Source organism: Pongo abelii, chromosome 5 (genome assembly GCF_028885655.2).
Source record: "Pongo abelii isolate AG06213 chromosome 5, NHGRI_mPonAbe1-v2.0_pri, whole genome shotgun sequence".
NCBI classification, from domain to species: Eukaryota; Metazoa; Chordata; class Mammalia; order Primates; family Hominidae; genus Pongo; species Pongo abelii.
Window position 1 is genome coordinate 106,346,111 of NC_071990.2, and position 26,711 is coordinate 106,372,821.

The 26,711-nt window shown below is 41.3% G+C and overlaps 1 protein-coding gene and 1 pseudogene across 1 annotated transcript in view; both read right to left on the reverse strand.

Annotated features, from left to right (window-relative positions):
- PREP (prolyl endopeptidase) overlaps positions 1–26,711 on the reverse strand; it is a 121,714-nt gene that overhangs the window by 16,566 nt on the left and 78,437 nt on the right. The gene's annotated exons all lie outside the window — the stretch shown is intronic.
- Positions 896–23,079, reverse strand: LOC129060015 (large ribosomal subunit protein uL29-like; annotated as a pseudogene).

Genomic DNA, 26,711 nt, shown 5'->3' on the forward strand with positions numbered 1-26,711 from the left:
AAACGTGCAGATTTAACACATATCCTACATATTCTGTGGCAGGTGGATCTGGGCTCAAAACACTGGTCAGACTATCTGCTTTTGTCACTTCCTCTTTCCTTACCAATTAATATCAACTAAAACCAGAAGTTTTCCCAAAATTCTTGATCATTTTAATACAAGTCTCTATACTTCTCTTTACCTGGGTCTCCTGTGATTTCCCTCAGTGACTTTAACAGTGAAACCTGTCCAGCATCCTCACCTTAGAGATACCTGAATGCCTCAACACCAAGACCTTAGTTTCCACCCTACCCTAGCCGCTGGTTCCCTCCAATGTTTGCTGTGTGTCTATTATGTGCCAGGGACCGCACTCAGCCCTGGAGATGTAAAGAAGGCGAGCTGCATAATCCCTGCCCTCATGGGACTTAAGAGTCTCCTGAGACAAACTAACAGCACAACACTCACCCATCACCTTGGTTATACCTTGGCCCTTAGAGCCTGAATTTCTTCTGCAAGGAACTAGGACAACCCACCTTGTGGCTCCAACTTGCTCTTTTGCCACTTTTGTCATTTCCTTACCCCTGGGATATCTGCTTTTATTTTTTTTAAAAAACTCTTATGAAGACATTCAGTTCTTCATATTCTCTCAGGCTGTCAGCATCGCTTGGGCTTTCCTTGCCCAGCTTGGGACCCTTGGGCAGCTCTTTAAATGTCACTAAATCCGGAACTCCTCTAATTCTGACCCTAACCCATTGGATTCCTTCTCCTCCCTCGGGCTGCTGGACACTCAGGAAATGGCAACTTGCTTCATTACAAATGAATACTTGATCTCAGCTGGGCTCTGAACTTACGTCTTATGTCTTTTCCTTCCTCAATGTCTTCCATCTTTTTCCACCTAAATCAATTCCAGAGTAGTTTCCAATATTTTCCTTTTTTTTTTTTTTTTATTTCTGACACCACCATTTGCATCCTTACTCTCTGCCTCTGGCCTTGCCTATCCCTCACAAGGTCCATCTGCTTGTAGCTCCTGGTAAAGCTTCTGCTAACTTCATTCAGCCTCTGCAACCCCAGAGAAAGGAGGATCGCCCTGTCTTGATTCCATTCCTTACTGCCTCCACTACTACTGTGCTTTTTCAATTATTACAGCTTTTGTTTTTTGGATTTTTTCCCTTTCTTTGGCATATAGATAGACCCAAATTTCTCCTATCCTAGCCAACAAAACCTTATGTATCACCCTGTCTGCCTCTTAAGCTACATCTCCATCTTCCTAATCATTAATCCCGAGTACCCCATACTCACAGCTCACCACTTTCCCACCCCATTGATTCCCATCCCCACCCCTGCTCTTTCAAAGGTCATCAATGAACGTTTCTGTCTCTCTTATTGCCTCTCCATCCCTGCCTCTACCCTGTTGGTGTATGTCTTTCCCAACATTTTCATGAGTGCATAGAGACACACCTATTTACATGTTCAAATACACATAGGAGTTATTATTATATAGTGATAAATGGGATCGGGCTAATATTGGGCTATGATTCATTCTCCCTCCTCTTCACTTAGCAATTTATCATGGAATTCTTTTCAGAGTAAAACACCCAGATTTATCTCATTTAAAAAATGGCTGCCTAATATTTCATTCTACGGATGCACACACATTTAACCATTTTCTCATTGATATTTGGGCTATTCTTTATGTTCTGTGATTGGTAATGATGGAATAAATCCCTTTTAGATAAATCTGGTATTCTCATGGTATGATTTATGTATGATATATTCTTAGACATAAGACTGCTAAATCGAAGTATATGTGCACTCAAAAATTCAATAAATTTGGACCAAATATTCTCCAAAGAGGACTTAACAACTGAGGTGCCCAGTGACAATGTTTGCCTAAGTGTCCATGCCTCATCAGCAGTGGATGTTAAAATGGATTTTAATTTTTACCAGTGTAATAGGCAAACACTGCCATTTCCTTACTGTATTTTTTTTATTAGCAAACATTTTCATAGTCATGTTATATTTTGTCCTTGGAGAACAAAGTATACCTGCTCTTTTATTCTGTTACTTCTCCTTTCTGATTATAGAAATTTATCTTACATTGAAGGGTAGTAACCTTTTTTCTATCATGCTTTGTTTATATTTTGTCCCAGTACACCAACAGTTTTTTTTTTTTTAACTTTAGCTGTGGTGTCTTGAGGTGCAAGAAGGTGTTAATATTTATGTACCCAAATATCTGTTTTTCCCTTTTGGCTTCCTCTCTTATTAAACATTCTCTACTCCAAGTTACAAAAATATTTGTCTATAATTTCATCTTGATTTTTTACATTTATGTTTTATGTTTACATATGGTCTGGGATCTAACTACTTTTCCCCAAATGGCCAACTATTATACACCATTTATTGGAGAATCTGTTCCTTTTCTCTTATTGTTCAGAAATGACATTTTTGAATGGTTCTTTTCCAGGTCTCATCCCTTTCAATCTCTACATGGCAAATGCTTCTTTGGCTTCCTGGGTGGAGTATTTCTCTGGTTCTTTTTCATTCCTCGAAATCTTTTTCAACCTTCCTAATTGATCCATTATTGCCTCCTCTTCCTTCTGTTTTGCAATTTTCTGTACTTGGCTGTCACTTCTCTCTTTTCAAATTCCCTCTTTGCCATCTCAGAGAGCTCCAACAATCTGCTCTATGCAAAGGACCTCCATGTCCACATCTGCAGGCCCATAGCCAGGCATGTGTTTCTTGGAAGTCGCCTGTGAGGGGCTGGTAAAGAAGCCCATCAAGTTGCCTAGGCTATGGGGGTTCATGATCTCATGTGGCAGATGGCCTTTTCACATCTCCAAATCAACGTGCCCAGATACACCTGTGTACACGCTCCTCCATGGGCCTCTTACTTGGGCTAATAGCAACACTCTCTTCTCAGCCACTCTACTTTCAACCCTCAGGATCATCTTGTGCCAAGGCCCCCTACACCCAGGCACCCATTTGGTCATTTGGTTTCACAAGCAAGTGTCTTCTCTGTCATTTATACAGGCAAACCAGCTCAGAGCTCTCTACTTCACTAGCATCATGACCAACCAGTCTCCCTGACTCTTCTCATTGGCTACAGTGGAGTTGTGGTAGGAATATTAGAACCTTAAACTATTATTAGTAACATATAAAATGTCATTTATACATATATATAAGAGCCATTAGTGCTTGATAAGTAGACAGTTGCCGAAGCTTAAATGCACGTGTTGTTTCTTTACTTGGTAGTTTATTGCTACCACAGTATTCAGATTCAAGTTAAACAAAATTACTTCCTTTTCCTTTTTCCCATACTGTAACCAATGAGAGAGCTGAGAATACACCTCCATTCTTTCTGAGTGTCCACTGTGCACACAGTTCTGTAGTGGGATGCCAAAGCTTTTATGAGACCCTCAATGGACAGGAAAACAAAGTGCTCACATGGGATCTAACAGATGCCCACTTGAGTAATAGGAAAAGTCTGTCTGTCTTCCAGGGCTAACAGCTCATCATGTGAGGCAGACAGAGCCCTGTCTTCCCTCTTCTTGTCAACAGCAGAGTAAATGAGTTGTACAATAGATCCAGTTCAACAAGGAGCCTGGACCTGGCACCTCCTTTCACCTTAACAGACTACAAGCACCACCAAATAATCCACAATGAACAGATAGATTGTCTTTGGAAGCACCTGTAAGATCTCATAAGCGGGACTATCTTAGAGTATATCGATATGAAGCCTTCATGAGGGACACAGAAAATAAAACCAAACATTACGACAGCGATTCAAACCCACAGTTAGTTTTAAGCATTAGTGAGCCGAAGTTACATGCTAAATTAAGAAAGCTTCTTTCCTTAATTTCATTTTCTTCTTCTTTAAACGTTAGACTCTGTTGGCATCTTGGGCAGCTGGAGACGGTGGCCCCAGCCCCTGTTGTGAAGAAGCAGGCAGCCAAGGTGATGAATCACCTGAGAGAGACCCAAGAATGTTGGCACTTGCAGGACATCTGGCCCCAAGAGACCTCACCTGCTTTGTCAAGCAGCCCTGCTACATCCAGCTGCAGTGACAAAGGGCTCTCCTCTAAACATGGCTGAAAGTGCCTTCATGAGGAACCAGTTCGTCCAGGACTTGGGCAGCAAAACAGCACTCAGCCGCCTAGGCTGGCCCACAGGTACTGACCAGAGACAGAGCAAGAGAAGAACTGATGGCTGCTGGCAAAGGGGAGGTCCCCATTGGAGACAACCTGTCCTTGGTGCAGGGGTTAACACTGTCGCCACCTTGCGGGAGAACAAGGTGGCTCAACTGGTGGTGACTGTGCATGACATGGATCCTTTCCAGCAGGCTGTCTTCCCATCTGCCCTGTATCATGAGAGGGGATTCCCTACTACATCATCAAAGGAATGGCCAGACTGGGACATCTAGTCCACAGGGAGACCTGCACCAGTGTTGCCTGCACACAGGTTAACTGGGAAGACAAAGGAGCTCTGGCTAAGCTGGTGGAAGCTATCAGGACCAGTTACAATAATGGGTATGCTAAGATCACTGTCACCGGGGAGGCAATGTGTGGGGTCATAAATCTGAGGCTTGCATTGCCAAGTGGCAAAAGACAGAGGTCAAAGAACTTGCCACTAAACTGGGTTAAATATATACTGCTGAGTTTCTGTACTTAAAATTCTCCTTCAAAAAAACCAAAAAAACTTAAATTCTTCATTGTGGAGATGCACAGCAGCATAACAATATTATTCCACATCCCAAACCAATAACATTAAGCACCTTAAGGCTGTAAGGAACCACACCCTTCATGAAGCCCACACTGATTCTTGATAGAGGGCTGAGAAGGGTATTTTCTGAGCAGCCACAAGACTGTGCCACCTGGTAAACAAAAGCTGGTGTCAGTTCTTTCTCAGCCCTGAGGATATCAGATAATAATAGTAAATTCTGGGACTTTAAAATGTTTCAGATATAGGGAAAGGTTGTCACTCCAGGCTGTCATCCAGCTAGCAGTCCTCTCTTATTTTACAAATGACAAAATAAGATTCAAGAAGATAAAGATACCCACCAAGGGTTGGGTACGGTGGCTCATGCCTGCGATCCCAGAACTTTGGGAGGCCAAGACGGACAGATCACTTGAGGACAGTAGTTCGAGACCAGCCTGGCCATCATGGCAAAACCCCATCTCTACTAAAAATACAAAACTTAGCCAGGCATGGTGGAGGACACCTGTAGTCTCAGCTACTCAGGAGGCTGAGGCACGAGAATCTCTTGAACCCAGGAGGCAAAAGTTGCAGTGAGCCGAGATTGCATCATTACACTCCAGCCTGGGCAACAGAGCCAGACTCTGTCTTTAAAAAAAATACCCGCCAAGGCAACACTGCCAGCTTATGAGAAATTACTACCAAGGTCTCCCAAGTCCCTGTTTCAGTGTTTTTTCCCTACTATATCACAAAGTAACTAACTTCAAGTTATTACTTCCTTGTAAATATCTTTATTGGGTGCAATTATGCAAAATGTTGAAAGTGTTAGAGCCTTTGGCATAGATTTAACACATTCATTTCTTCTTCCCCAAGACAATGACCACCCATCTCTAGGGAATCCAGGGGACAAATATCATTCTGCCAGAGATGCTATCCCTTATTTGCTTTTCTGCTTTTTTTTTTTTTTTTTTTTTTTTGAGATGGAATCTCACTCTGTTGCCCAGGCTGGCTGGAGTGAAGTGGCATGATCTCAGCTCACTGCAGCCTCTGCCTCCTAGGTTCAAGCGATTCTCCTGCCTCAGCCTCCTGAGTAGCTGAGAATACAGGTGTGCACCACCACACCTGGGTAACTTTGGTATTTTTAGTAGAGATAGGGTGAAAACCATGTTGGCTAGGATGGTCTCGATCTCTTGACTTTCAGTGATCTGCCCATCTCAACCTCCCAAAGTGCTGGGATTATAGGTGTGAGCCACCGCGCCCAGACTGTTTTTGTTATTTTCTTAAAAAAGAGACTCGTTCAAGCATTTCAAAAGCGATATTCCAGATACAAGAGTGGCTGCTGTTACTATTTTAGCAAAATGAGTCAGCTCAGAAAGATGATCCTTCTCCACACAGTCATTAGTGTTACCATCTTGAAGACAGATTATTAAAACAATAAAAATCCCACTATATCTTGCCATGGCCATTCTACTAAAAAAATTCCATTTCAATAGTATTTTTTTAAGGCTTAACAGACACTATTCATTTCACAAATAAAAAAATGCTTGAGCAAATCATAAAGCTATCCCAACTTTTTAAGTAATCAATTAAATTTAAAGCAGCTTCTGATTTTGCACATTTAAAACCATATTCTAAGAATAATTGTTTAACAGATAAGAACTCACAGATCCTTGAGCTGAATGCTTTACGTTAAAAAAAAAAAACTACTGAAGAAATGGTGTACATTTATATAAACTACATAAGTCTAAAGTTTCAGAAATCCCATCTCTTGTCAAGCACAACTTTCCAGAGGCATCACCAATGATAAAGCAGTTTAACTCTGGAAGCGTGTTTTAGCACAAGATGGCAATCACTAAATACATATCTAGCTGCCTTAACATGTAAATCTGATTTCAAAAAAAAAGAATATCTTCCTTTAAAGAAAAAAGAGAAGTAAATATGACAAATCAATGGAACATTATTATTCCTTCAAATGAATGACCTTAGTTGTGCAAAGATCAACTGTCTCTCTTGAAATTATTATTCTCCTTGAGATGCATACATTTAGTAGTAAAATCAATTGTGTTAAGACGCACGAATGTGCAATCAGTTAGGTTCCTGGAAACAATCTTCAGTAGCGCATTTGATCCAGTTCAGATACTGAGCTATCTGAGGCAAATGCCAGGACTCCCATTATCGCCAGTCATGAGATGTGCTCATCTATGAAAGATGAAGGTAGGCTGCAAAGGGCAGCCCCTTCAGACAGAAGAATGTCTGGTGATAGCAACTCCTGCCTAATTTTAGAGCCTGACAGGTTTAAAGGAGAATGTTCATAAAAGGGTGTTGAGCTCCCCCTTTTTATCAGAGTTGACAGAGGCCACTTGTGTGGTCTGTGCTATGTGTGCCAAGTAAATCTGACAAGGAGCAGAACTGCTCTGAGTCCACAGGCAGCACGCAGAGGAACAAGACATTCCATTACCAAAAGAACTGGACAGTAGGCGGGCAACCTCCGTGCTTCAGTTACCCTGTAACATGAGCATATGAAGAACTTCCTAGGACTTAGAGGGAGGCACTACATGTTTCTGTGCTGTACTAAGGTGAAAAATGCTAGCCTGGCATTAGAAGGTTGTCATCTTGTCTATGTTCCAGGCATTTAACTTTTGGGGAGTGGAGAGGAGTTTAAGAGTCATCTTTGGGCAGAAAATATAGAAGGAAAGTCTATTCCAGACTGCTTTAGTTAGTTTTTCCAAGGATGCCTGGGCATTTTGGTAACACTGGGGATTTAAAAGCTCCCTTAGGATACCTCAATAACAGCAAAGTCAGTCTATTTAAAATCTGTTTTAACTTTTAGTACATTTCTTGAGCACCAACAATGTGCTAAGTGCTATACTGATCATCTCTGCAGAAATTCACCAGCTCTCTAAGGCTCAGCCATCTGTTTTTTTGGAATAATACGTCTTTTCCCAGTCTCAAACTGTGAAGCCAAAAGCGAAATAGAAAGTGGAAGTTCTGAATACAAGGAAAGAAGGGCAGCGAAGGAGGCACAGCTGGATCTCGTGCTATGGCACTTTAATGAGTTTATTTGGATTTTAGCGGTAACCTGGTGTTTTGAGGTAGAAAGACACACAGGGCTATGATGAATAAATCTGACTTGATTGCAGAATATCAAAGCCATCTTCAGTTCCACTGGTCTGATCTATCTGTAGTTAATGAAGACACACAATCAGACATTTTCATTAAAAGTGAAGGAACCCTGCTACACGCGGAGGCCCAGAGAAAGCAGCTTCTGTTTTGGTACAGGCAGAAACTGCCCTGTAACATGGCTCACTGCAATGGGATTTATGCTGCACATGGAAGGCATATGCTGTGTGTTTTGCCCCTGCATGAGAACCACACGATGAATCCATCATCAGAGGGTTATGAGTTCTGCATTGTTTGCGTTCAATAAATATTTGTTGAATGAATATAGAATTGCATATTAAATACACACTTTTCTTTTGTTCTCTTCGGCCAGCTCTCTTTTATTGACAATGTGATGTTCAGGCCTTCACTGTGTACTTCTGCAGCGAGTTCAGCCGCTCCTTCAGCGGCTGCTTCTTGGTCTTCAGGTTCTCCTCGTGCTTGCTGGGCCAGTGGCGCAGGCGCTGTTTTCTCAGGCCACAGGTCCAGGGGCTTGTACTTCTTGCCCTTGTAGAAATTCCTGAGGTTTTCTTTGTGTGAGTCTGGTTAATTACGGTGAGAACACGGGCAATGGAATTGTGGACGACACGGATCTTAGAGAGCTTGGAGACCGGGCCGCCTGTCAGTGGTGATGCACAGCTGGGATACCTCCACCTTCAGGTCGTCCAGCTGTTTGAGCAGCTCCTCTTTCTCCTTCCCGCGAAGGTCCCGAGACTTGATCTTAGTCATTGCTGCACAGGCCGCCCCCGCCGCCTGTTCCGAGGGCTAAATACTCTCTTTTTGACCCTCAAATACCTATACCAGCTTGCCTCAGGTCCGGAGCTCAAAGTCATTGTAGCTACCTCTCCCACACCATCTTATCCCTGCCTGCCTGCACAGGGGCCTTGGCTTCCAGGACTCCTGCTTCTAATCTGAGCACCTGTTACCAGATTAACCCATGTAAAACCTCCCTTTTAATCTAAGTCACTCTACTATTCAAAACAGGCAATGCCTCTCCATTCTCTACAAAATGAAGTCCATGAATGAATGTATGTGTATGTATGTATGTATGTATGTATGTATGTATGTAAAGCAATCCTCATCCTCCTGGCTCAGCCTCCTGAGTAGCTAGGACTTCAGGCATGCACCACCACATGCAGCTAATTTTTTATTTTTTGTAGAGACATGGGTCTCATTACGTTGCCCAGGATGGTCTCAATCTGCTAGCCTCAAGCAATCCTCCTGCCTGGGCCTCCCGAAGTGCTGGTGTGAACCACCAAGCCCAGCCAAAGTCCACGTTTTAGACCAGCAATTAAAGCTCTCCACTCTCTGCCTTCAACTTCTCTCAGTTCTTCCCAACTACAACCAGCGTCTCTAGTGATATTGCTGTTTCACACCTCCAGAGCCCCAATCCCAATGTCACATGCCTTTCTAGATCAAATCATGACTGAAAAAAAAAATCTATTGGCTCTTAGAAGTTCACTTGTTTGACCTCCTCCTCCCTCCCCTATCCAATGCAGACACCCACAAAGCTACATCTCAGGCAGGTTCATCCTTTGCTTAAATATTTCTAGTAACAAGAAAGAAACTTTTAACAGCACAAATGGCCATTCATTGCATTTTGGAGCCTCTCTGTTAGAAAGTTATTCCTTACCTGAAAACGTTAAAATAACCAAAACCAAAAGAAACAAAAGTTAGCCAAGGTTCTGGAGACAGAACCTAGTGACAGAACCTTGCAAGCTAATTATCAACTAAAGTTTCCATACATTTAAAAACAAATGTTAAAATACCTGCCAGTTAGTTTCTATATTTTTCACAACAGAGTTTTCTTTAGTTCATACTTTGGTCAAAATTCACATTATTTATTTTACTTGACTTGTTTAAAACACTTATTTAGTTCTTACCATGTATCAAGCAAGCACTAGTCTAAGGGCTTTAAAAATATTCTCTCTCATTTTAATCCAAATATGAGGTCTATACAGTTGGCTCTCTATATCCATGGGATTCACATCTGCAGATTCAACCAATTGTGGATTGAAAAATTTTTTTTAAACCCAACAAAAAATAATAATACAATTAAAAATTTAAAGAACAGGATAGTATAACAACTATTTACATAGTGTTTACATTGTATTAGGTATTATTATACACAGTCTAGAGATAATTTAAAGTGTGTGGGAGGACAACCATAGGCTGTATGCAAATGCCGTGCCATTTTATATAACAAACTTGAACATCCTCAGATTTCGGTATCCACAGGGTGTCCTGGAACCAATCCCCTGTGGGATGTACTATGAATACCCCCACTTTTCAGCTGGGGTCATTCTGACCCAGATAAATTGTTAAGTAAGGAACCCAAGTCATACATCTCGTAAATTATGGAGTCAGAATTTGAACCCAAGCTTTCTGGCTCCATACTGTATGCTCTTAGCCACTGTAAAAAGGAAATCAGCCAATCCCCTCCCCGTCCTCTGGGGGCTCTCCTGAACTCTCCATGGCACTGTATTGTGCTCCCATGTGTCCCCGTTCTAGGCCTGTATATCTATTTGCCTCTGTATCCAGCAAGGTACCCAGAAGACAGTAGGTGCTTAGAAAACATGCTACATTAATACATAAATTAATGCCCAAACTGGACCCTATATTTCAATTAAATAATATCAGAAAAGGTAGTTTGAATGGTGTTTCATTAAAAAAAATTTATACAAACAGAGCAGCCTAGAGTCTTGCCTGAAAATCCTTGTAAGTTTAAAAATAATAAGATAAAATTAACTCTGGTTGAGGCACTTAAGAGATTACATAAGCTTTTTGAGGTCACAAATTTCCAACTTATTACTAATGAAAAATATTTAACACCTGACATTTTCCTTATGCGTAGCTGTTAATCTATTAATTTGGCAATTCCAGGGCAAAGGAGCTTTATGGGTTCTTAAACTGTTTAGTTATGGTAATTTGCTGCATGAGATTGCACCTGCATAATGAAAACCCAACAAGGATATGTGAAATCCATTTCAAATCCTCATTAACTCACAACTACAGCAGACCACTTACTTGTTTTATTGTGTTAAGTAGAAAAATAAAATTAATAACCAAAATGCTGAAAAGACAAACTCTGGTCAGAATGTTCATTAATAGAACAGAAGAGAACTGTGCAGCCTTAAAAATTTGTGGCTGGTAACTATTCACCCCTTAAAAGGGTGAACTATTAAAGAGAGGCAGATGTTAGTGGGGAAAAAGCAGAGCAGTGTTTATGCAACCAAGCAGTTCATGGCAGTGTGGGGGATTAAATGGGACTGTATGAAGCTGAGTGTGGCCCCGAATTGAGGACAGCATCAACAGAAGTCCTAGAATCAGGAAGCTGGCATAACTGTTCAATACCATTTTTTTGTTTTGCAAAGAGGTGGTCAATTAGAAGAGACTGAACTAGAGGCGTAGAGGCGGCATCACAAATAGCTACTGGGAAGTAACTCACTAGTGGGGTGGGGAAAAACAGGGCAGGGGGGACATGAAGGCAAATCACAAAGTTCAGAAATCCTGCTGTGAAGGTAGAAGAACAAATTCTTTTTGATTTATATTCTGAACTTGGCTGTGTCAAATGTTTTATATTTGTGAAGTGGAATAACAGTAGCAGAAATCTTATCAGTCAAATTATTTATATCTTTTTTGATGGCCCAGACATGTGTCCCACCACTCTAGCCCCAGCGTTATTATCATAGACAGATTTTTGCATATTCCTTTGTTTCTAAACACAGAAATATACTTTTAATCTTATAGACATATCCTTTTCTTACTTTTTTTTTTGGGACAGGTTCTGACTCTGTCACCCAGGCTGGAGTACAGTGGTACAATCATAGCTCATTTGCAGCCTCAAACTCCTGGACTCAAGGGAACCTTGTGCCTCCGTTTCCTGGGTAGCTGAGACTACAGGTATGTGCCACCAGGCCTGGCTAATTTTAAAATTTTTTGTAGAGATGAGGTCTCACCTATGTGTCCCAGGCTAGCCTCAAACTCCTGGGCTCAAGTGATCCTCCTGCTTCAGCCTCCCAATGTGCTGGGATTACAGGCGTGAGCCACCTTGCCCAGCCGTATATATACCTTTTTATTATCACCAGTAATCAAGAAAATGAAAGCTGAAGATGACTAACTGAATCATGTTCACGAAAGATCTAGAAAAGAACATGGTATACTTTACTGATGATAGATGGCATTCAGGATGGTGGATGGGGAATACTGATGATTATGAAGCACTGGGGTGCATACAGAAAGGCTGGCAACAAAGTCTGTATGTGGAGTGCAAGAACTTTCATTTAGCGCATTTCCAGTAATATTTCTACTACCTGGTAATTAGCACACATGTCCTGGGCTGTAAGGAAACCCTTCATTCATGAGAAGCAGTTAGGCTTCCTGACCCCTCACATGGTCAATCCACCGCTACCTGACATTGACTGGCTCCTCTCATAGTCAAATGCTCACAGCCAATCCCAGCACTGCCCAGTCTATATCCCCTGTGACTTCTCTGCAATACCACACCATCCTCCTTGAAACTCTTCTCCTCTGGCTTCTGTGATGCCCGCTTTTGTGGCTCTTCTTCCTCCTGTGTCCCTGAAATGTGAGACTGTGGTCCTCTTCTCCCACCATACCCACTGTTGCATTTTCAGCTGTGCCCATGGGCTCCTCTACCACCACCACCACCACCCCCTTCACAACTTTCCCTGGAAACTGACTCTAATTCTCTAAGCACCTGGTAGGTAGATGGCCTGATACGAATCCTACACAAGCCCTTAAGGGTCTGGATCTGTCTACCTTTCCAGGCTCACGTGCTATGGGGATCCAACCAGGCTACTTGCTTATCTGCAGCACTGTGAGGCCACCTTTTGCTTTCGTACAAGCTATTCATTTCCACTGGATTGGTGCCTTCTAACTCTAGGTTGCTGCATGCTTACAAATGTTTGGAAAGCTTTCAGACAAGCTGACCAATAAAAAAGCAATTCTACTAACCTGTAAATTCAGCTGACCTAGTCCTTCTTGTGTTTTATGAGACTCTGGGATCATTACTTTGGATTTATTTTCTTCAGACTCTGGATGCTTACAGTTTCATCATTTTAGTGGCTTTGGCTTTTCTAATATCATGTTTTTAAAAGTAGCTTGTTTCTTGCATTCAGCTTCCTTCCCCTTCTTCACTCCTCAGTATTTGTATGAATTTGTATGTATGATTTGTTTTCTTCATTATTTGTTTCTTGTGCTCTTTCAGTCTGCCCAAAGCTCCTTTCCAGGAGGCCTTGTTTCCATGAGGAGCCTTAGATGCTTCTCCTTCTCCAGGTTCCCACAGAACATGTGAGCAGCTTATTAATATGGTTTTCCCTCCACTGAATTGCTGGAAATGCTTGATTGCGTCTCCATTTTCCCTAGTAAACTCTATCCTGCCTTATATTCCCAAAAATAATTATTTCAGATATTTACTAAGCACACCAGCAGTGCATAGTGCTTAATAAATATCTGTGAAATCATTATTTTTATTTGCTTAAGCAATGTTTTCACCCAGTCATTCTTTTCTTTTGAGATGGAGTCTTGCTCTATTGCCCAGGCTGGGGTGCAGTGGCAGGATCTCAGCTTACTGCAACCTCCACCTCCTGGGTTCAAGCAATTCTCCTGCCTCAGTCTCCTGAGTAGCTGGGATTACAGGCACCCGCCACCACGCCTGGCTAATTTTTGTATTCTTAGTAGAGACAGAGTTTTTCCATGTTGACCAGGCTGGTCTTGAACTCCTGATCTCAGGTGATCTGCCCGCCTCAGCCTCCCAAAGTGATGAGATTACAGGTGTGAGCCACTGCGCCTGGCCACACTCAGTCATTCTTAGACACTTACTGTGATTTCTCACTTGAAAATTCCTTTTTATTTAAATTAGGATTAGTCAGTACAACCATCACCGTCTTTAGCATCCTTTGGTTTCTTTATGGGGCACGGTGACTTCTGGGGCCTCACTTAGACTAATGCAGCAGTCAAGACATTACAAGAAACACAATGAAGAAAACATGCACATAAACCAATATAAATACTGAGAAGTGAAGAAGGAAAAGGAAATTGAATGCATGAAAGAAGCTATTTTTTAAAAAGATGATGTTAAAAAAAAGCCAAAAGCCACTAAAAGAATGAAGATTTGACCGTCCAGAGGCTGAAAAAAAAAATACATAGTAATGATCCTAGATTCTCATAAAACACAATACTGAATGGGTCAACTGAATTTACATGTCAGTAGAATTGTTTTTTTACTGGTCAACTTGTCTAAAAGATTTCCAAACATTTGTACACATGCAACAACCTAGAGTTGGAGGGCTCCAGTACAATAAAAGCATGCTAGGAAAATAGAAAAATTTACTTTGATGCTCTGTAAGGGAGGCATAGTGTAATTTTCTGTTTTGGTTATAAACTATGGCCTAAAATAACTCTTAAAGGCTAGATCACACAAAAAATTTCACAGAAGTACAACTCATAGTAAAACATTCATTTTTCTGGCAATATCTGTCCATTTCTAGTGGACAAATTACCCTACCAGAGGAGAGGAAGATGGTCCAACATAGAAATATTAAAAAAAAAAAAAAGGAATGTTTCACTTTTATAGGTTTCTGGCAGCAACTAGATCATTTCAGACTCCATCTATCACAACCACTTTCAATCGTCAAGTACTTAAACATATCTACTCTGTGTTCTGGACTCTGGGGACACAGCAGTGGCGAAAACCACATTCTAAAGGGGAGACAGACAAACACATGAATGAAAATCTAATGTCAGCTGGTGATGAGTGCAATGGAGATATGGGTAAGTGAGTGGGGAAGGGCTGCTATAGTACACAGGATAGAGAGGGAAGGAGTCTCTGATCCATGCAGAGTAAGTGACTCTGTATAGTACAGAGCATGGAGGGCAAGGAGTAGGGGCAGTCCAGGGAGAGGGGATGGGTGGAGTGGGTGAGTACATGCACGTATGCCAAGCAAAGCAAGGAGGCCAGAGTGGCTGCAGCAGGGGGATGAGGGAGAGTGGCAGGAGATGAGTGAAGGAGAGGGCAGGGGCCAGGCTGGTGGGGTCTCATGGGCATTGCTCAAGGCTGGTCAAACTGGCAGACAAACATGACCATGAGGGCTAGGCTATTTATTAAGAAGCCACTTTATCCTATGAAAAAATGGCAAAGAGCCCCTACTGTTTTAGTTTTGATCTCAGAACTGACTGCCCTCCCTGCTAACACTGACCCCAGCCAGGATGTCAGCCCACTAATGCATCAAGAATGATAGAAATCATTCCCCAAACTGACACCAACACAAACTCTCAATATTGTGGGTGTAATGTGTTTACGTGATCTCGACTCACCGCAAACTCTGCCACCCGGGTTCAAGCAATTCTCCTGTCTTAGCCTCCCGAGTAGCTGGGACTACAGGCGTGTGCCACCACACCTGGCTAATTTTTGTATTTTTAGTAGAGACGGGGTTTTGCCATGTTGGCCAGGCTGGAAAACTACCTTTTCTTAAAATTTTTTTATTTTTCATCTGAAACTCAAGATAAAATAAGTAAGCAGATGGAGAATTCAGGGCCCGAGAGGTCTCACAGAAGGAGAGCAAGGAGCTGGTGCTTGGATTCCCTGCACTGACGCCCCCAGGCACTCTTGCACACTCATTCCCTCCTGACAGAATGGAGAAAATGCTCCTTCTCCTGTGAAGGCCAATCCTTCCTCTTACGGCTGTGGCTCTCTTCCCCTTCTCAAGGAACTTGTTTCTGAGTGATTCTCTCCCTCCAGAACCAATCCATCAATGCACCAAGGCAATCTAGTTTCTCTCACTTAACATGCCATTGAACTCATATGCCCCATGCAACTTTTCATTGTCTGGGGCCCATTTTCTTCCCCTCTCCTACCTTCTCCCTGGTCCTGAACTTCATGACACAAAAGCTATGGAAAGCCTTGTTGGCAAAGTTTTATGTAATTAAGATTGATTTTTTTATAGGTTTTCTTAGCACAGCTGTACAAGTTATTGTACAGGAAGAAAACATCAAATTTGGAAAGTAATCGGAAGAAGAGAGAGAGTGGGAAGAAGATGTAAACCACAGCTGTTAAAAGTCAGAGATGTGCGATTAACATACCAGGGATTGTATTTTTCTTAAAAAATTTAAATATTTTTAATATAAGCTTTTCACATCATACCATTAATACAAGATTATTTTAACTAGCAAAAGTGCAATACAAAAATGTGTAAAAGCATAGCTAATTCTCCCCATCTTCAATCACACCCATCCATAAAGAAACCAGTGATAAGAGAGTCTATCTCCTCCTCTCTTGTGTTTCCTGATACACCCTGTTCAGCCCTCGTCAGCCCTACTACTCACTGAAAGTGCTCTTATCAATATCACCAATAATCCACCTTGTCAAATCCAGTAACTCCTCTTCCTTCCTCATTTGCCCAACCATCAGCACTGGGTGTTGCCTGCCACTCCCTCCTTTTAATCCCTTTTCGTGGACTTCCTGCTCTGCCTGGTGAGGTCTCTGTTGGTTCAGCTCTCACCTCCCTGGCTGCTTCTTCTCAGGCTCCTTTGCTGGCTCTTCCTCCTTCAACTGACCCCCCTAGATGTGGGGCTGCCCCAGGCATAGTCCTGAGCCTTCTCCACTCTTTATATGCTCTGCATGTGACTTTGCCCTTGTCCCTGGATTTAAGTAACATATTTATGCTGAAGATTCCCACTTAAAACTCTAACTCAGATCTCTCCTTTGAGCATGAGACTCAAATATCTAACTCTCTATTTGACGCTGCCACTTGGATGATATTTAACATGCACCAAAAACTTAACACGTCCAAAATATTTATCCTCCTAATCATCCTACACAACCCACTGACAACTCACTGATAAATGGTACCAGTTTCTCAGATTCAAAATCTCAGTCATTCCTCATGCATCCTTTTTTCTCAGCCTTCCAACATGCAATCCCTTAGTGTGTCTTCGCAATTCTACCTTCCAGGTATATTCCAAACTCACCAGCCCGCCTTGTCCACAGTCCCCACTCTAGCCTGGGCCACCTTATCTCTTATCTGGTCTACTGCTACCAATGTCCATCTGCTCTCTCTGCTTCCTTATCACCCCCTCTAATCTGTTTTTCACAAAACGGAAAATGATTTTCTTACATCAAAACCATGTCTCTCTCCAGTATAAAACTCTGCAGTGACTCCCATCACACTTGGAATGAATCTGACATTCCCTAACACGGCCATGAGGCTCTCTGCCTTCCCCCTGCCCTTCATCCATTCCCCCCTTACTCGCTGGGTTTCTCTTAGGTCCTCTCTGAGACCAAGTGCTTTGTTCTCAGGGCCTTTGCTTTAACATTCTGGGCCACCTGTCCCCCATTTTCACTTGGTTAGTTCCCTCTAAGCCTTTAGGTTTCAAGTGAAAACTCAGGGGAGCTTCCTGTGACCACTCCAACTGCACAGGGCCCTCTGCCATTCTCGGCTGCAGTCTTTGTTTATTTCATGCACAGCTCTTCTCCCAACTTGTAATGCTGACATTTATTTTCTGTTCACTTGTTTTTGCCTGTATTTCTCATAAGGGCAAAGACAACCTCCCTTCACATCGCTGCTACATTCTCAGTGTTTAGCACAATGCTTGGCACATGGCAAATTCTTAATAAAAACAAACTGATGGGATGAATGAAAGGGGTTCTTCCCCATCCCACCTCCACCCATCAATGCTGACAGACAATTTCTGATGAAGGCAAGGAAAGGCAGCCATACATAGACATAAATGAATTGTAAATCCAAACAGGCGAGCTTTAGGAATCCCAGAACACTCCTTCGTTGCTCTTATTTCTAAGGATTCTGAACAATGGTGTCAAAGCATTTCCAAACACAATCATATCTGCAGATTCTTAAACAACATGCCATCCACAGTTCAGATTATACTCTTTCTAAGTCTCTTCCAAATACTTAAATTAGCTATATACATATTAAATTCTGGAGTTGAATTAGATATATCCTAGGCAAAACAGAAAACTTGAGGCTCCAGATGGAAGTAGCACATATATAATGATTTTTTACTTGCAGGCTAAATGATTTTCTATTTGAAATCCAACTTCACAATCACCCTCTACCTGAACTGAGATCAAAAAAGCATGCTGTTTAAAGACATGCTTGTATGCATATGTTAATGTTTATGGCTACTTCTATACAGGCATATGTATACAAACGTACACACATAGAGGCTAGGAGGAAACAAAGAGTCATCTATTACTTGATTCAGAACTAACTGGTAGATGCTCTTAAAGACAGAATTAAAATGGGCTGCATTTGTCAATTCAGCCTGAGAAGATGATTTAAATTTTTCTTTTGAGACATGAACCAACATAAATGATGAAGCTTTCTCTAGTGTCTTAACAAAGCCACAGTGTTTTATATCAATTTCTACATGAAGACCCAGAATTAACTACCTCAGAGTACTCAACTGTTTAGTTGTGACAGCCTGATCAGAGAAGCCAGCACCACTTCTCAGGGCAATTCAACTTTGAAGCAATGAGTTTATGTACGAAGAACATGGGCACACATCCATGCTGTATTTTCAACTAGCAGCTGAATGTCCTCTTTCCCCGTCTTCTGCTTTACACCAAGCTCCCAGGGGTAGGACCAAGAAGACAAGCTTCTACAGGACAGTTGACATTTGGATGAATATTGAAAGATGTGTGGAATTTCAGAAAATAGTAAAGAAAAATGAGCAGAACCAGGATGGGTCATGGAGAAACAAGGCAGAGGTGAGTCTGAGTATGGTGGTCCGGGGCTATGGGGCGGCACTGGGGCACGGCTGGATGAAGAAGGGCATCGAAAGTTGTGTGGAGGAACATGTACCCAACACAGACAATGACAAGGAACTTGCATGTGTTTCTACGAGGTACCCTCACAATGCCTTCCACTTCACAATATTTTACTACCATTTTTATAACTATGACAACATTTCTCTCTATATCTTACATTGAGTCAGCGCAGAGGGTGAAAAGAGAATAATCCAGTCTACCTCCCTAAAACCAGGTCAAGGTACACTTAATCCAAATCAAAAGACTACACTTGTGGAGATGGAAATTTTTTCCTCTCTCCTTCACTGACCAATGACAGTAATGCCAGTAATGGTTTTTCCTTCAGGGAGATAATGGAATATCCCCAGCACTGGGTCTATTTTTACTCACCCATCACCCATCGACCATCAGTGTAACTCCAGGCAAAGCAAGTGGAGGGGAGGGGAGGGAAGAAATCTGTGTAGCAGGTGGACAGCCCACACGAAGCTTCTATTGTCTCTCCTCTCCTTTTGTTCTAAAACAGTACGGCAGAAAGCCAAAAATAGTTGAGTTGCTGGCAAACTAAAATGTTGCCCCGGGGGTTTAAGAAAAGCAGGAATTGTTCAATTCCCACCTATGAGTGAGAATATGCGGTGTTTGGTTCTTTGTTCTTGTGATAGTTTACTAAGAATGATGATTTCCAATTTCATCCATGTCCCTACAAAGGACATGAACTCATCATTTTTAATGGCTGCATAGTATTCCATGGTGTATATGTGCCACATTTTCTTAATCCAGTCTGTCATTGTTGGACATCTGGGTTGGTTCCAAGTCTTTGCTATTGTGAATAATGCCACAATAAACATACGTGTGCATGTGTCTTTATAGCAGCATGATTTATAGTCCTTTGGGTATATACCCAGTAATGGGATGGCTGAGTCAAATGGTATTTCTAGTTCTAGATCCCTGAGGAATTGCCACACTGACTTCCACAATGGTTGAACTAGTTTACAGTCCCACCAACAGTGTAAAAGAACACATGGACACAGGAAGGGGAACATCACACTCTGGGGACTGTTGTGGGGTGGGGGGAGGGGGGAGGGATAGCATTGGGAGATATACCTAATGCTAGATGACGAGTTAGTGGGTGCAGCGCACCAGCATGGCACATGTATACATATGTAACTAACCTGCACATTGCGCACATGTACCATAAAACCTAAAGTATAATAATAAAAAGAAAAAAAAAAGAAAAGCAGGAAAAGATTACCCCCAACTCTTTTCTGCCAAGCCTTCTCTAGGCAGAGCAAATCTAAACAATGATCACACTTGTGTTTCTAGATGGCCTGCTAATCCTATTGTCTACCATCACCTATTAGGGAGGCAGAAATAGGGTGACAGACACCGGGACAGATGTAACCATGCAGGTAGAAAATGCTTTGAGTACAGAAGTGGCCATCCAGACTCACTGCACAAGGGGCAGAGGTCGTGGGCTACAGTTTCCAAAACAGATCTGTGAATATTCTTCTAAATTTGAGTTAGAAGGTGGCTGGTGCCAGTGTTGGCATGAATGCCAATCCCTGAATACGATCCTGAGAGAAGTCAACCAGAGATAAGATGACAAAAGCAAAAGAGTAAATAAAGTTTTATTTTATTTCTGAATTTATTTCAAGTGGGGGTTCAAGCTGCCACATGGTGACCAACATTAAGACTTAAATAAAAATCTAAGTGTGTATCTATACAGGCACACCTCATAAATACTGTAGCTCAGGTCCAGGCCACTATAATAGAGCAAGTATCAAAAAAGAAGAAAGTCACACCCACTTCTGGTTTCCCAGTACATATAAAAGCTGTTTACACTAGTGTACAAAGCAATAGCATTATGTCTTAAAAAAAAGTACCTACCTAAATTTAAAAACACTTTATTGCTATAAACTGCTAACGATTATCTGGGTCTTCAGTGAGTTGTAATCTTTTTTCTGGTGGAGGGGCATCTTGCCTCAATGTTGATGACTGCTGACGATTGGGATGGTGGTTGCTGAAGGATGGGGTTGCTGTGGCAATTTCTTAAAACAACAATGAAGTTTGCCCACTGGTTGACTCTTCCTTTCATGAAAGACTTCTGTAACATGCAATGCTGTTTGATAGCATTTTGCCCACAGTAGAATTTCTTTCAAAACTGGTGTCAAGCCTCTCAAGCCCTGCCACTGATTTATCAACAAAGTTTATGGAATATTCTAAATTCTTTGTTGTCATTTCAACAATGTTCACAGCATCTCCAGCAGGAATAGATTCCATCTCAAGAAACCAGTTTCTTTGCTCATTCACAAGAAGGCAACTCCTCGTCCATTCAAATTTGGTCATTAGATTGCAGCAATTCAATCACATCTTCAGACTCTACTTCTAATTCTAGATCTCTTGCTATTTCCACATCTGCAGTGACTTCCCCCATTGAGGTCCTGAATCCCTCAAAGTCATTCCTGAAGGGTGGAATCAACTTCTTCCAAATTCGTGTTAATGCTGATATTTTGACCTCCTCCCATGAATCATAAATGTTCCTCATGGCATCTAGAATGGCGAATCCTTTCCAGAAGGGTTTCAATTTACTCTGCCCAGATCCATCCATTTGTAAGGCTGTAGTTGCCTTACAAATGTAGTCAAAATTACTCCTTCATCCATGGGCTGCAGAATGGATATTGTGTTAGCAGGCATAAACACAACATTAATCTCTTTGTACAGCTCCATCAGAGCTCTTGGGTGACTAGGTGCATTGTCAATGAGCAGTAATATTTGGAAAGGAATTGTTCTAAGCAGTAGGTCTCAACAGTACACTTAACAGATTCAGTAAACCACTGTAAACAGATGTGCTGTCATCCAGGCCATTTCTAGAGCACAGGCAGAGTGAATTTAGCACAATTCTTTTTTTGTTTGTTTTTTTCGTTTCTGTTTAAGAGACAAAGTCTTGCTCTGTCACCCAGGCTGGAGTGCAGTGGTGCAATCATGGCTCACTGCAGCCTTGAATCCCTGAGCTCAAGTGATCCTCCTGTCTCAGCCTCTTGAGAAGCTAGGACTACAGGCACATGCCACCATGCCTGGCTAATTTTTAAATTTTTTGTAGATAAATTTTGTATGGGATCACACCACATTGCCAGGCTCATCTTGAGCTCCTGGCCCGAGAGTTCCTACTGCCTTGGTCTCCTAAAGCATTGGGATGACAGGCATGAGTCACTGTGCCCAGCTAATTTAGCACTATTCTTAAGGGCCCTAGGATTTTAAGAATGGTAAATGTGCACTAACTTCAACTTAAAATCACCAGCTGCATTAGCCCCTAATAGAATCAACCCGTCCTTTGAAACTCTGGAACTTTGAAGCCAGGCAGACTTCTCTTTAGCTATGAAAGTCCTAGATGGCATCTTCTTCCAACAGAAGGCTGTTCTGCCTATATTGACAATGTTTTAGTGCAGCCACCTTCATCAATTATTTTAGCTAGATCTTCAGGATAACTTGCTGCAGCTTCTACATCAGCACTTGCTGCTTCACCTTGAACTTTTATGTTATGCAGATGGCTTCTTTCCTTAAACGTCATGAACCAACCTCTGCTAGCTCCCTAATGTTCTGCAGCTTTCTCATGTCTTTTAGTCTTCACAGAACTGAAGAAAGTTAGGGCTTTGCTAAGGATTAGGCATTGGCTTAAGGGAAGTTTGCAGCTGGTTTCATCTTCTATCCAGACCACTCAAACTTTCTCCATGTCAGTGATAAGGCTGTTTTGCTTTCTTACCATTCATGTGTTCACTGGCATAGCACTTTTTATTTCTTTCAAGAACTTTTCCTTTGCATTCACATGTTGGCTAACTGTTTGGTGCAAGAAGCACCTATAGCTTTTGGCCTATTTTGGCTTTTGACATATCTTCCTCACCAAGCATAATAATTTCTAGCTTTTGATTTAAAGTGAGAGATGTGCGTGTTTTCCTTGCATTTGAACATTTGGAGGCCACTGTAGGGTTATTATTTGGCCTAATTTTAACATTGTTATGTCTCAGGGAATAGGGAGGTCTGACGAGAAGGAGAGAGATGAGGGTACAGCTGACGGATGGTGCAGTCAGAACACACACAGCATTTTTCAATTAAGTTCACCACCTTCTATGAGCGCATTTGTGATGCCCCAAAACAATGACAATCGTCACATCAAAGCTCACTGTGATGTAATAATGAAAAAGCTTGAAACATTGTGAGAATTATCAAAATGTGACAGACATGAACTGAGCGCATGCTGTTGGGAAAATGGTGGTAACAGACTTGTTCAACACAAGGTTGCTTCAAACCTTCAGTTTTTAAAAAATGAGGAATCTGCAAAGTACAATACAATAAAGCAAAATAAAACTAGGTATGCCTGTATGACATAAATAAACTAATGGAAAAGGCAGTACAATCTCCATTAATATGTAACAAGGAGACTAGAAGTGAACATTAACATTCATTATAAAATATTTATTTTAAAAAATTATTTATAAAACAAGTCATTAAATAAATCATATTTACAAATAATAAAAATATAAATTTGTGGTCCCTTATTATCTTCCCTTTTACACTGAGTATTGTTATCTAATAGGTTCTATAAGGATCTACAAAGTAATCACAAGATACATGGTGTAGAAACTATACTTTTTAGAGGTAAGAAAGCTTAGGGATTTAGAGGCCATTTAGTCTAATTTTTTTTTTTTTTTTTAGAGATAGGGTCTCGCTGGAGTGCAGTGGCACAATCATAGCTCACTGTAACCTCAAACTCCTGGGCTCAAATGATCATCCTGCCTCAGCCTCCCGAGTGGCTAGTACTACAGTTGTATACTACCGTGCCTGGCTAATTAAAAAATATATATATATATATTTTTTTTGTAGAAATGGAGTCTTGCTATGTTACCCAGGCTGGTCTTGGACTTTTGATCTCAAGTGATCTCCCTGCACCAGCCTCTCAAAGTGCTGGGATTCCAGGTATAAGGCACTGTGCCTGGCTAATATGTTTATTTAAGAGGTGAAAACAAAAATCCTGAGCTACAGAGAGAATAACTTATCTTGATAACAAAATGTGCAGGATTAGCACAGATCTGGAGTTCTAAGTTCTAGTCTTGGCTCTGTCAATTGTTAACAGTGTAACCTCTGTTAATACACTTACACTGATTGAATTTTAGTTTCCTCGTCTGTAAAATAAGAGGGCTCCATTAGATGAACTCTAATGTACATGCAATTGGAAGGCATATAACTTGTCCTGAGGCCAGAATCATATTAGTGGAAAAACATACCACCTAGGAAAAAGCAAAGGAGGCAGCTATGAAATTAGGGACCCGACTACCTTTCTGTAGGTGGGTTCGTGCCATGCTTCCATTCCAAACAGCTAGCCCAAGGATGGACTGTGTCCACATCCTGCTCAGGGACCATGTAGGTGGGCAGTTGGGAGTTGGTCACCCCAGGCAAGACACTGACTTAGCAGAGAATCAAACACCTGGAGAGCCATCTGGACACTAGCTTACACAGCTTCCTCACCGTGCCAGGCAATCCCTCAGAGTCCATCCTAATGCCCAAATATTCCCATACACTTGCATCACGCTTCATGTTCTAGAAACAGTATTAAATTTCTTTCTCCATGGGAGGAGTGCCTCCTTAACAGGTGCTTCTGTCTTTGTAGTATGTGATTTCTGCTGTCAACAATTATAATATCTGAAAATTCTATTTTTTAGGAGCCTTCATTTTTCCAACCCTGATCCTGAGATTTAGGTACCTGGCCACCAGGTGGCATTTGGGTGCCCTGATCTCAGGGTCTACACCAAAAATATCTTGCCGAAGGCCTTTTTTTGCCTTGTGTGGCAGACTGCTAGTTGTCCCCCAATATCTATCTATTCCTCTTGTTTCCTTGATAAAAAGGCCCTAATTTTTAGCTGGCCACATTTTTCTTTTTTCTAGGAATAAAACTACATCTCAAAACCTCTTTGCAACCGTGTGTATGTTTTCACCAATAAGACGTAAGCAGATAGAGGATGCAAGTCACCTCCTAACAAACATCTTTATAAGCCAGCTGACACATACCCATTCACCATATCATAGGTTATGTAGTCTCAGGTTGCTGCAAAGTAATGTCCTCTTTTAGACATGGTAGAGAATTTATGTACAGTGGAGTAGAGACTGCAGCAACTACAGACTTCAGCCACATAACTTACTTCTCTATTATAAGACAGCAAGAAAACAGACTTATCTTCCAGAGTCACATAGCTGGTATCCAGAGAAGGAGAAAAGGACACAAGTATGTACACTCTGAATATGAATACTATGCTCTCAAGCTAGAATGCCTGCATGACGGGGGAAATTCTGAAGTAAAATATGTTGCCATGAAGCATAATATCAAAAATAACACAAATGCTCAGGCAATAAATCATCAAGAACTGATACCAATTCAAGCAGTTTCCAAATCATATGAAAATAGAGTGACCCCTCAGAAAGTTTCTTTTTGAAAATGCTGCCCCATTCACTCTTCACTAAAATGTTCTGAAAATTTTTGACCTATACTCAATCACACAAACACACTGCTATGGGAAGACACTGCCACTCGTTCAATAGCTCACCAAGAATGTGGAAGAGTCAACACTCAAAAGCTGCATGTGTCATGAACTCGGCGCAGAAGTTAATGAGTATTAAAACACTAATTAATGTTCTGAAAATATGTTCTTTGAATGGCAAAGCCTATATGCTAGCAAGCACAAATCAGCTATCACTAAGATTAGAAAAATCTGAATTAAAGGGGAAAAAAATCCCACTCCCTCCACCCCAAGGCATGTTGGTAAAGCCAAAGATTCTTCTTACTTTAGCATTTTGGCTCAGCTGCAAAGCAAACCGCCTTAGAGATGTTACTGATGTTTCACATGTACTATACCAGGTAATCCCCAGAAAAGCCAAATTCCTATTAAGTATAAGAGAACAACAGTAAAGATAATAAAATCAATGTTAACTACTTATAAAATCTTTATTATTTTTCCTTTAAGTTTGCTCCCCTTCTTAAAATATGAGTACTTGGATTATCTTAATTTATACTGACTTTTATAAAATGTAGACGTTTGGTTAACGGAGTTGATTCAGGGTACAGACTCAGTTAAGTGTTCTTTTCAGGTCTATACATTTTGTCTTTCATTTTGCAAGAAGAAAAGCCAATCTCTAGCTGGCTGAACAAAGATCAAACACTGAGGAATCAAAGTGTATTTTTGCTACATTACATTCCTTTGTGACACCACGTTCAACCACAGTACACTATTCCATCCACAGAGAAGTGCCCCAGGCAACCATCGCACAGGATACTGAGGGTAGGATTATTATTTTCTTGAATTTACTGTAACAAAAAAGCAGAAGCAGTCTTTGAACAAAGGGCAGTGGTAAAATTGTTCAGGAATCTCAGTGGGGAACTGGGCATTAAAAAACACTCATTCCCTCAAAGCCCTGCCCAACTTCCATCCCTCCTGTGAAGGCTTCCTCCTTTACCCAAGCCAGGATGGCCTCTGACCACCACAGCACTGACCGAAGCCTGTGCCTTTCCCCTGACCACTGTGATAACATCCTTGGGTTCTTCAATCTTTTCAGATCTGTATGTTTCAACTTTCCAGTCAGACTGTAAATTTCCCAGGGGCAGTGCTTATGTCTGGAATTTCTTTGTATTCAAACAGGACCTGGCGTTGCATATCATACTATGAATATTTATTGATAGGCTACATTTAACTACCATTTCCCTATTACTTCACTTTGTTTAAAATGAAACATACTGCTGACTGTAAATGTAGACAGATTTTTCAGGTAAATTCACTTACCACCAAATCTGTTTTACAAATATAATTTCTATGTTCAATATTTCAACTTCTTTTTAAAAGACAATGGCACACAAGTTCTAATCAATATTACGTGGTTGTGTCATTCACAATAAAAAGCAGGAAAAAGATGAATCAATTGCAGATTTGATAAACCTATCTAAAACTGAATTCTTATCTGTGTTCCAGATTGGAAGATAAAGTGACAGTGTTTCTAGGATCAGATTTTCAAAATTGTATTTCTGGTACAGATCGATTTTCTACCCACAGCTATAATC